Source organism: Aedes albopictus, chromosome 2, assembly GCF_035046485.1.
Source record: "Aedes albopictus strain Foshan chromosome 2, AalbF5, whole genome shotgun sequence".
NCBI lineage: Eukaryota > Metazoa > Arthropoda > Insecta > Diptera > Culicidae > Aedes > Aedes albopictus.
The window spans coordinates 361,791,931-361,801,130 of NC_085137.1; the positions used below are offsets into that span (position 1 = coordinate 361,791,931).

At 37.6% G+C, this 9,200-nt stretch overlaps 1 long non-coding RNA gene across 1 annotated transcript; it reads right to left on the bottom strand.

The window, feature by feature from the left end:
* Positions 1-2,992: 2,992 nt before the first annotated feature.
* On the bottom strand, positions 2,993-4,362 carry LOC134287248 (uncharacterized). Its single transcript, XR_009997150.1, has 3 exons — positions 3,871-4,362; positions 3,727-3,806; positions 2,993-3,671 (listed from the first exon to the last, which is right to left on the bottom strand). It is a non-coding gene; the product is annotated as an uncharacterized LOC134287248 (long non-coding RNA).
* Between the last annotated feature and the right edge of the window lie 4,838 nt (positions 4,363-9,200).

Genomic DNA, 9,200 nt, shown 5'->3' on the forward strand with positions numbered 1-9,200 from the left:
CGGTTAAGGCTGGGTATTAGAGTGGGTCAATGTTGTATAGAGAAACTTTAAATTTGATCGTTTCAACCCGGAACAAAGCTTTTTCAATCTATATTAGTGTTTGGACAACTGTGCAAAATTTGGAAGCGATTGGTTGCGTCCCCGTATTCCGCATTGCAATTGAAATTTGTATGGAAGTTAGTATGGGAAAACGTACTTTTTTGCATTTCACTCATAAGTTGAATTTTTTGTCTAATACCATGTAATCAATGACGTAAAAGCATAGCCTAGGATATGCCGAAAAACTTTGCCGAAGACCGCAAAGTTATCCGACGGTTGTGGATAAAGTTATTCGCCTGGTAACTTAGGCCAAAATTGAAATTTTATTATTGATGTTATTCCTTTACATGTTAAATGTTAAGCAACACCGGGCAATCTTTACGTTATAACTTTTTTCACAAGTGTCGGATCACTTTGCGGTCTTCGGCAAAGTTTTTCGGCATATCCTAGGCTATACTTTAACGTCATTAGTTAGATCGTTTTAGACAAAAAAATAAATTTATGAGAAAAATGCAAAAAAGCACGTTTTCCCATACTAAATTCCATACAAGTTTCAATCGCAATGCGGAATACGAGGGAGCAACCAATCGCTACCAAATTTTGCACAGTTGCTTTGGACGCTAAAATGAATCGAAAAAGCTTTGTTCCGAAAAATCGACTTTGTTGACCAAGTCTACTGGGTATGCTGCACAATTCAGATGCCATTGTGATCCACTAGCCTCTGCCCAGCAACTCCTACCCCTACCTCCTCGTGGTACCGGCCGGAAACTATGAGCAACCTTTAGGGAAGATCGAGTAACCAACCCTGGTGGGAACTTTGGTCGTAGGCTGACAGGGAAGGGGGGGGGGGTTCTGCGGCAAACCTGAGCGTCTGTTCTCCAGGAGGAGCGGCTCACAACAGCGTCTGATCCCCATGTTAGGGGCGGCTGATCTACGCGTTTTTGAACTCAGGGCATAATTCTACACCAAAAATGATCATCAGCTTACCGAGTTCAAAAATGCTGTAAACTAGTGTTATTGATTTGAACCCTGTCTAGTTATGTGTACTTACTATTTTTAGCTTGAGCAGTTGATGTCATAGCCATAGATTTTTAGGAACTGAGTTTCTGAACACTTATCAATACCCAGGATGCCCCAAAAATTCTAAGAATGCATTGTGACCTTTAACTATTCAAGGAACATGATTGACTATGTAGGGTTACTCCATGTAGCGGGAAAGAATGTTGATGCAAACGTTAAAGTGAACATATGACGAAGCCACATCTCGAATTTTCAAGAGCACAAATCTGAACAACCGAAAGACGGTTTGCGCTGAAAAGCTGATTGATAGGTTCCGCTGGCGGAGACCAATCGATCAACTTTTCAGCACGAACCGTTATTTAGCTCTTCAGATTTGCTCTTGAAAATTCGAGATGTGGCTTCGTCATATCTTCACCTTAGCTTGAAGCTCTAAGCTGTAGGGAAGTTTAGTAATCCTGGAATATGTCAAAGGTATTTTGAAATGACTATGAGTTTCACAGAAGTTCACGATGGGTTAGAGTAAGTAATAGGGGATTACATATTACAGTTGGATGTGTAGACCTGAAGTTATGAACACCATGGTAGTTTGGCTGACCTGGAATATCCCTATTGTAGCATATGAGTAGATCTAGTAAGCCGATCAAGTTAGCATAGGTTAGTTTGACACTCATTGTACTATAGGACAGTGCATGAAATTATCTCCTTCTCTTTCACTCTTACAGAAATTTTGTAAGCAACAAGGCCAAGAAACGTCAAAATCCCATACAAATTCAAAACAGTGCAGTTCCCTATAGTGCTCTGCATGGCTTTGATTTTGTATGGGATTGTGACGTTTCTTGGCCTTGTTGTTTACAAAATTTCTGTAAGAGTGAAAGAGAAGGAGAGAATTTCATGCAGTGCCCTATTACTAATCGAGACACGCAATAGGGCAGTGCATGAAATTACCTCCTTCTCTTTCACTCTTACAGAAATTTTGTAAACAACAAGGCCACGAAACGTCAAAATCCCATACAAAATCAAAACAGTGCAGTGCCCTATAAACAAGTCGATGAAACAGATTGCTGCTTCATTAATGCGAGGACTACTTCAATTCAGAAGTGGGATCTGAACGAAAACTTTGAAGGAGAGGAGCTGAATATTTTTCGTGAGCGTTGGAGAAGTTGAACTTTAAGGAGAATCGATAACAAAGAGGAAAACTTGGACAAGGGATAGTCGGAAACAGGATGAATGCGTATAACGGAAGGATGATGATGAATCCTGAAGACGTTCGAAGCTTAATTTCTGAGTTTGTTCCGGAGAAGGTTTCTGCGGATAAATGGATCAGAAGGATTGAAAGTTTGAGGACCACCTTGTAAGGAGGATCCTGGAAGGGCCTCTAAGTTCTGGCTTAAGCGCCAGACGACGCAAGTCGCCTGCCAGAACTCAAGATCGGTCTTGCCCTGCTAGCCAAATTTTCCCAACACTTCCTAGAATCCACCACCATAAACTCCACAACACTTTCCCAAAGAACTCTCTCCCCAAAGCAGGTAAATATCCCAAATTCTAATGGTTTAAAAAAGTCTAATAGTTCTTGTTTAGTCCAAATAATTGTTGAACATTCATAGCCAAAGTTTATTGAATCCGATTTAAAGAACAATTTTAATTGCTTTTGTGGCAATTTATTAAAAAAAAACTATTTATATTGAAAGCTATTTACATTCCTAAGTTGTGGTTTTATTGATTAAAACAAAAGTTCCTATTAGATTCTGAACGGATCCGTTTTAGTTTTCAAGTTCAAATTATAAAATCCTAAATAGTGACGTCACTTGTTGGAGTGGCTCTTCAAATAGTTTGTGTGTGAGTTCAAGCTTATTCTCTAGCAATACATTACAAAATACAAAATGTCCCTACTGATCACTCATTCTCGCTCTAGGTATTGGTGTTTGGGTGCTCCGATAAAAATGTCAGGTACTTACATTCTCTGCCGGGTGAGTTACCTGATCGACCAGCCTACCGATGGTGTAGCGGCCGGCAGCGACGCCGATCTTCGTGCGGTGACCGACGGCCGGCTGTTAGTCGAGCTAAGCCAGGCGTTCTCAGTTGTTGGTGATGGAGTCGGATGGTCGCCGACCGAGTGCACCGAGGGCTCGGTACCAGGCGTCGCCTCGATGTTCGATGCAAAACACGACGCTAATAGCTCAGACGGCCCAGTCTGGAGAGCACTAATACCATCAACCGTGGCGTGGTACTTACACGAACGTGGGGTGGGAGTTGGAGGCGATCGGACTAAATTCCATGGATCTTCTATACCCGGGACGTGAGTGTGGGGGCGGATCTCGTTGGCTGTGGGTTTCTTTCCCCAGTCAGACTACTCGCGTTCGCAGGCAACCACGGGTAGCGGTGTGGTTTCGCGAGGCCGAATCCTTAAAACCGTTGACCACGCACTCTGGGGGCACTCCTAGCGGCACGCAGCCACGAGACGAGGAGAACCTCCAGGGGATCGCCCTAGTCCGATCGCACGATGCCGATGGTTTTGGCGAGCAGCTTGTTGTGCCAATTACGCTCTGTGGCTCGGTGTTCCACCGAACGAAGCCACTCCTCAACCCCAATGCTCCACGCGGTCACTGCGGTGACTGTGGAATAAATTGTATTAGCACCAAAAAACACCTATACATTCGCACAGTTTACCTCACGTTATTGCTTCTCACTTTTTGGCTCCTTTTCTTTCTTCAAAATTAGCTTGTTAAATATCCACTCACGCTTTTTCCCTACAGAAAATATTTATAACAATCTTTTACATTTGATACTAATTTATCTAACACATGTGCTTACTGGATCAAATCTTTGATATCACTCCGCTCACGATTTTGTTTTTTTTTTTGTGCGAAAACTCAACTTATTTCTGCAAATAGCTTTAATTAAATTAAATAAATTATTGTAATGATTTTTTTTCTTGTAATATAACTTTACTTGCTCACTTTAAATAGGCTTCAATCACTTTATAAAATTCACAATTTTAATAACTTTCTTCTTCGGCAGTCTGATTGGGAAAGAACTAATATAGTTCATATCCCAGACTCCAGACCTCCAATTTTCTTGGTTTTCTTTTATTTCCGTTTTCTTAATTTTCTTGAAATCATTCCAACAGCATAAATTTTCTTGCAATTGATCAACTTAATAATTCTTAATAACTTCTTCTCTTACGCGATTTTCTATTGAAACCCTGATTCGAGCACTCAATATACCGATTGCCTATTTAAAGGCACGACATTATTTACATTGTAGGGATGTCTATGAAACAACACTCGTGTGTTCGTTTCAACTTTTGACTGGGACGAGCGAACAATTTTACATTATGTGGTGATGCGATTGGGAGAGGTGTCACAATTGTGGTATGAAGGAGTTGAAGACACTATCGAAGGATGGGCAGACTTTAAGCAAAGAATGGTTCGAGCGTTTCCAGCGAGAAAAGATGAAGTAGGTGTCCATAATGCGCTGTCGGTGCGAATGAAAAGGTCGAATGAATCATATGGAAATTTTGTCTACGACGTTGTTTTTCAAGCGAGAGCCGTGAATCTTAGCGAAGCTGCCATAATCAAATATGTGATCAATGGTATTCCGGATTGCAACCTAAGACTGGCCTTATGTATTGCAAATTACACTACGGTGGAGAAATTACTGGACGCTATCTATCGGTATGAAAGTCAAACGAAAATGCGGTTGGTTGACGAAGAACTTCGTTCAAGTTTTCATCAAGAGCGAGTGCGTAAAGAAGACAATACCAGATGCTGTTTCAATTGTGGTCAACGAGGTCACTTCGCCAGAAATTGTTATCAAAACTCAATTCAAAATCAAGCACAACACTCTTCCTCGGGAAATCAAGACAACCATTGTACTAAAGGACAACTCAACGATGTGCTGGCGGCAAACGGAGAAACTCAAGATGGATCAAACACGTGCTATAGGTCTCGACAAAGTATAAAAAATCATGGTAGGGTTAGCATAGAGCAGGCTTATTTTGATATACTTATTAGATTGAATAACTGTTTAGTCAAATCAGAGGCTTTATTTGATACAGGAAGTCCTATTTGTTTAATTAAAAGTAGTCTTATTTCAGGAAAAATGCGATTTCTAAAACAATTTCAAATTCTTACGCAGGTTTAAACGATTCAAAGTTAAATATTTTAGGAGTTTTTGATTCAGAAATTGTCATTGATAATTACATTTATGTATTGCAGTTTAAGATTGTGCCGGATTCCACGATGCGCCCGATGTGTATTTTGGGATCGGATTTCGTAAGGAACAACAACCTGTTAGTTGAGTATGATGGTCGAGTAATACAATTTGCGATTAGAAAACAAACAACTATAGAAGAGCCTTTGAAGTTGGCGACATGTGCAGATGGTTCACTGTTTGAAATCAACAACATTGAGGTAAGAAAGAGACGAACCAGCCAAGGGCTGAAAGTCTCTCTAATAAAGACAAATCAATCAATCAATCAATCAACATTGAGGTAAGCACTGACACATTTTTGAAAGCTGATGTAGATGCATTAGATATTGGCGATAGCGACATTTCTTTGGAAAATATTAATAGGATCAAATCTCTTTTCATTGAATATTATGGCAATCTAAATTCAAAACCGATAAATCCAGATTTTAAATACACAATGACTATCAATTTATCAGATAAGCGACCATTCAATTTTTCCCCACGTCGTTTATCGCATAGCCAGAAAATTGAAGTTGAGTCCCAAATAGATAAATTAGGGGTACTCACTAAACAGATTAAATTGCTGCGTAAGCCATGATTTTCTGCTTATTTGAAATGTTTCATGATTTTGCGAATGAAATAATCGAAGATTGCCTTGGCGATAGTGGCGTTTAATCAGTTTAATCAGTTTACGCTGTTAAGTGAATCCCCTTATTATTAAAAGATGGTGTGATTAGAGAAAGTTGTTCTCCATATGCTAGTAGAATAGTTCTAGTAAAGAAAAAAGATAAATCGTGGAGAATGTGCGTCGATTACAGAGAATTAAATAAAATAACCATAAAGGACAGATATCCATTACCGTAAATAGAGGATCAACTTGATAGTTTAAAAAACAAAAAATATTTTTCGACTTTAGACCTCAAAAATGGATATCATCATCTTCATATTGATCAAAATTCTCAAAAATTTACTGCATTTGTTACACATTTAGGTCAATTTGAATATACGCGAGTTCCGTTTGGATTATGTAACGCACCTTCAGCATTTATGCGATTTATCAATACAATATTTAGACCTCTTTTGAAAAAAGGAAAAATCAGGATATATATGGATGACATTTTAATAGCAACTGAGACAATCGAAGAGCATTATGAAATATTGAAAGAAGTTTTCGAAATTTTAAACCAAAATCATTTGCAGCTACAATTGGCAAAATGTTCATTTCTGAAAACCAATATCGAATATCTCGGATATCATATAAGTGCAAATGGTATACAGCCAAGCGAAAAACACATTGAATGCATCAAAATTTTTGCAATTCCAAGAAATATCCGTGATGTAAATAAATTTATTGATTTGGCAAGCTATTTTAGAAAGTTCATCGCTAATTTTTCTATGATTGCAAAACCATTATATGACCTACTAAAAAAAGATAAAAAATGTTTCAGTTTTCCAGAGACAGAGATGAACGCTTTTGAACTATTGAGGGATAAACTAAAATATTGCGGATCCAATTTTGAAAATTTATTCACCTCATGCTAGAACAGAGCTACACACTGATGCAAGTTCTCATGGATTTGGTGGTGTGTTAATGCAAGAACAATCAAATGGAAACATGCATCCTGTTATGTACTACAGCCAAAGAACAAATAAACATGAATCAAGATTACATTCATTTGAATTAGAGACACTGGCAGTAGTAAATTGTATTAAAAGGTTTAATATATATTTACAAGGTATTTCATTTACTATTGATACGGTTTGTATTGCTTTGAAAGAAACGTTAAAAAAGAAAGATATCAACGCTAAAATAGCAAGATGGGAAATATTTTTATCTGAATATGATTACGATGTCATACATAGAAATTCTTCTAATATGAAACATGCTGATGCTTTATCTAGAATCCCAGAAATTTGTGTTATTGAAAATAATTTAGATTCTTTTGAGAGGGCTATCATAGCTAGTCAAATTCAAGACACCGAGATAGAAAAAAATCGTCTACTTTTATAAATTCAAGAGGACAAAAACTATGAGCTAAGAAATGGAATTGTTTACAAAAAGGGGAAAAGAAATCAATTACTGTTTTATGTTCCCAAAAACATGGTCAACCAAATATTAAAAATGCATCATGATGATTTTGGACATTTTGGCACTGAAAAAGTTTATGAAAATATTATTAAATCGTATTGGTTTCCAAAAATGAAAGAAAAAATATCCAAATATATTGAAAACTGTCTTAAATGTATTATATTTTCGAAGAAAAATTTTAGTAGAGATGGACCATTGAATATAGTAGAGAAAGGCAGTGTTCCTTTCCATACAGTTCATATTGATCACTAACCTTTGACATTGTCCAATTGTAAATTTAAATATGTTTTTGTTGTGGTTGATGCTTTTTCAAAAATTTTAAAGCTATACCCATGTAAAACGACGAATACCAGCGAAGTTTTGAAACACTTAAAATTGTATTTTTCAAGTTATTCAGCACCTGTTCAAATAGTCTCCAACCGCGGAAGTTGTTTTACGTCTAACAGTTTTAAAGAATTTTTACAGCAATTCAATGTTAAGCACATTCTAACTGCTACTGCATGTCCTCAAGCTAATGGGCAGGTTGAAAGATTCAACAGAGTTCTAACTCCAGTGTTGACAAAGTGAGTTGATTCAAATCCTCGTCGTGGATTCACATGTATTTTACAAGATGCTGAACATTTTATAAGGGAACGTCCATAAATTACGTCACGCTTTGAGGGGGGAGGGGGGATCCAGCAAAGTGTGACGACTCATACAAAAATTTCAGAGGTCCCATACAAAAAGTGTGACATAGGGGGGAGGGGGGGTTGAAAATGAACGATTTTTGCGTGACGTAATTTATGGACGTTCCCTAAATAATACGTTTTGTAGATCGATTGCTAATACACCATCTCAAGTTCTTTTTGGTATAACACAACGGTTTTCTGAAAATGCAAACGTAGAAAATATTCTAAATTCAAATAATGGAATGATAAGAGATTTGACGAAAATTCGAGAAAAAGCAATAGCTGTCAATAGAGCCGTTCAGCTATATAATAAAAAACAATATGGTTCTAAATGTAAGTCTACTTCAGTTTATCAAGAAGGTGATCTAGTGTATATACCTCATCATTCAAATTCCGGTGGATCGTCTAAACTCAAACCACATTTTAAGGGACCTTACATAGTTAAAAAGGTGCTCGCGAATAATCGTTATGTAATTGGTGATATAGAAGGATACCAACTAACTCGTTTACCTTTCACGGGTATATTCGATCCGACAAATATGAAATTGTGGAAAACGGAAGTCGATCAGACATAGTGCACATCGGGGACGATGTGTTTGATCAGGATGGCCGAGCTGTAGCATATGAGTAGATCTAGTAAGCCGATCAAGTTAGCATAGGTTAGTTTGACACTCATTGTACTATTCCTAATCGAGACACGCAATAAACAAGTCGATAAAACAGATTGCTGCTTCATTAATGCGAGGACTACTTCACTACACACTTATTTCTGAATTGCCTGTTCGGTACTTTTTTGACGAGATTATAACAGCAGTACGATCTCGGTAGTTTCGGTAATCGATTTTACTGAGGCTCAGTAAAACAACTGTCAAAATCGTATGGAAAAGGTAAACAATGCATTTTTGCTGAACGAGTTCGGTGCTCAGCAGTTTTAATCTCGTCAAAAAATTACCGAACTCGGTAATCAAAATTAAGTGTGTATGGTGTTTCTAATAGCGTTGGGCAATTTCGAATCGATGTTCGCAATATCGATGTTTTTGTTCCGATTAATCGATTTTTTGAATAGATGTTGAAGCCTCGCGAAATCGACCGAATCGATTTTTTTACATTCGATTTTTCTTTCGATTCAAATTTTTTTTTCTGAGAATGCACTTTAGAATTTAACCATTAAAAAGTGTACATAAAATCGAGGT